At 47.1% G+C, this 2,902-nt stretch overlaps 1 pseudogene; it reads left to right on the top strand.

Moving 5' to 3' along the window:
• Nucleotides 1-2,489: 2,489 nt before the first annotated feature.
• LOC123172664 (benzyl alcohol O-benzoyltransferase-like) lies at nucleotides 2,490-2,899 on the top strand (annotated as a pseudogene).
• The last annotated feature ends 3 nt before the right edge of the window (nucleotides 2,900-2,902 follow it).

The following is a 2,902-nucleotide window of genomic DNA, read 5'->3' on the forward strand; positions in this document are numbered from 1 at the left end:
GTTCCTAAATACATGATTGATGGCTTAGAGTGTAGATGCATTTTAGAGTGTAGATTCACTCATTTTGCTGATCCATAGTGAAATCTCTACAAAAAGACTTATATTTAGGAACAGAGGAAGTAGCTAATTCCGTGCAGATCATACATGATTGAAGGCAAGTGCACTGAGCTAGTATTTCTTTGGCCGAGTGTGGTTAGTTGGCATAGGTAAAACTAATAGCCATCATATGCTTGCAAAGCATTCATTAGACAACTCTAGGAAGAATATTTTAGGCTGCTAAATATGATTAACGTACAACACCTCGCTGTAGACGAGTAAGAGCTCAACCACTCTCCATTGCCTTCCACTAACGTAGGGTTCTTGTACTACTAAGTTTGGAACGAATCGACCTGAGCTGCATGCAAAACTTTAGCCACAGTTGGTATGCACATGCCGCTACTTGCTATACTTGTATAAGCAAGTTGCTCGTTTATTCGGCCTCTGAAACGGGGAGTGGTGGTCTGTGGCGTCACCTTATTAGTGCTAACAGATTTGAAAGTTTCCTGTTCTGTCACTGATATGAATATTTTAGGACTAATATGCACAGCAGTGCGTTGGCACAGATATAAATGGAAATTATATGCGTGCAAAGCATGCATTGGAGCTAAATATGGTTAACCTACGACATGGCGCTATGGACGAGCAAGAGCCCAACCACTCTCCATTGCCTTCCATCAACGTAGGATTCTTGTACTACTAGTATGTTTGGAACGAATCGAGCAGAGCTGCATGCATACTTAATTAGCCGGTTCGAGTAAATTATGATCAAGTCCTACTCCTGTCACACACACAGATGCACGCCTACTACTATATATAGTTTTTTTGCGGGTACTACTATATATAGTTGGAATACACGCATAAAAAAGGCTGGGCCATTTATACTCTAATCATAAGCATTTGGTTAATGTAGCCTTGATGCGCGACAAGACTTATCTTTAACAAGGAATATGATCAATAATGTTGTGACTTATGTGATACAAACATGCAATTGATGAAATTTATCTTTCAATTATTGGTCAAACTTAAATCCTGGAAATATGTGAACCTTATATTTATGAAAGAAAGGAGTAGTATAATAAAATGTAAACTGCGACAATCTATCTTTCAATTATTGGTCAAATTTAAATCTTGGAAATATGTGAACCTTATATTTATGAAAGAAAGGAGTAGTATAATAAAATGTAAACTGCGACAAGAGGCATCCTTTTGGGCTGTTGTAACATAAAACCGCAACTCTATGGCATACCTCCGTTTTTGTGCATCTACAATACTTGTGGTTCTCACTAGCTTAGAGCAAAAGCGAAGCACACCTCCTGTATTACGGTCATACACCATATTTTAGATAATGTTATTTGTTGACGCAAAAAGTAGTTATCGGTACTGTTATTTTCATTCTTGCCGTGGTCCCATAAGTTTTTCGTGAACCAAGTCGCAAGGGAACCTCGACCGCAGGCTAGGGGTTTATGAGAGAAATGGTGAAAATTAGAGAAAACAGGGGCAATTTCCACACACGGGAGCACGAACGACTCACGTACGTCAGGCATGGCAAACACAAACGTGCGTGGCTAGATATCACTGACACTAACGCCGCAACACTGACCGACCTATGGCAAACCGCCTTCAGTGGTAATGCTTAATTACCATTGATGGATCGATCGTGGCAACTCAGTGATGATCCCTAAGGACTCTATGCTAGGGAGGGGGGGGACCTTCATCGTCATTTAAATTCAACTCCACTTTTGAAATTTTTGGACGGTAACCGTATTTTCCGGGGACCACCCGAATTTCCGGTTTTCGGTCTGTTTCTATATTTCACGGACCGGAATTAGAAAACTTGGGTGAGGGCCAGACTAGGGGTGGAAGGGAGGCGTAGGCAAGTCAGCTGGCGCCCAGGTGGTGCGGCGGAGGTCCAGCAGGGGCTGGGCGGTGGAGTGGGTAGTACGACAGTGGCGGCGGTCTCAGACTACGCGGATACACAACAAGGGTGGAGGGACAGCGTGAGAAAAAGCGGGGCTCCATGCATGTGGGTTTTTTTTGTGTGGGCCGAGGTTGTCGGAGTCCGATATGATAGCTGTCCGGACGTCCGCAAACCTCCTCTGACTTGCTTTCGGCTTGCGGGAATTCAGACTGATCCGTGGACGTTTTATAGATGGCTTTAGAGTGCACAAATTGTCCGAACAGCACAGTCCGAACGTTTACAGCCGGTTGATGCCCTTAACTGTGTACAATTGTTTCCATCAACCCCCAAACTCCCCAAAACAACGGTGTATACTTTGCTTGACTGGGAGCAATGCAAGGTCTTGAGTACCATGTGGCGTAGGATGCTGAAGTTGGGCGATGCACATGCTCCCTTTTGATCGCGGCCAACTTTTTGTGTGTATCAAACTAGCAATACGCCCTATATAGCTAGCAGCAGCCCACAAGCAGACTCGCACAATTATCGACACCTACCTCCGACACACATCGCCGAGCGCATAGGCATGGCGAGCTCACCGACGTTGCAGTTCACGGTGCGCAGGAAGCCCGCAGTGCTGGTGGCGCCGGCGGGGCCGACGCCGCGGGAGCTAAAGCCGCTCTCGGACATCGACGACCAGACCAGGACGGGCTCCGCTTCCACGTCCCAGTGATCTACTTCTTCCGTCGCCACGGCGGCCGGGACGACGACCCGGCGCCAGTGCTCCGGAACGCAATCGCCACGGCACTTGTGAACTACTACCCTCTGGCCGGCCGGCTGAGGGAGCTTGAAGGCCGCAAGCTCGCCGTTCACTGCACCGGAGAGGGCGTGCTTTTCGTCGAGGCCGACGCGGACGTTCACCTTGACCAGTTCGGTGCCTCCCTGCTGCCGCCGTTCCCGTGCCTCGAC

This window comes from Triticum aestivum, unplaced genomic scaffold (genome assembly GCF_018294505.1).
Source record: "Triticum aestivum cultivar Chinese Spring unplaced genomic scaffold, IWGSC CS RefSeq v2.1 scaffold129784, whole genome shotgun sequence".
NCBI classification, from domain to species: Eukaryota; Viridiplantae; Streptophyta; class Magnoliopsida; order Poales; family Poaceae; genus Triticum; species Triticum aestivum.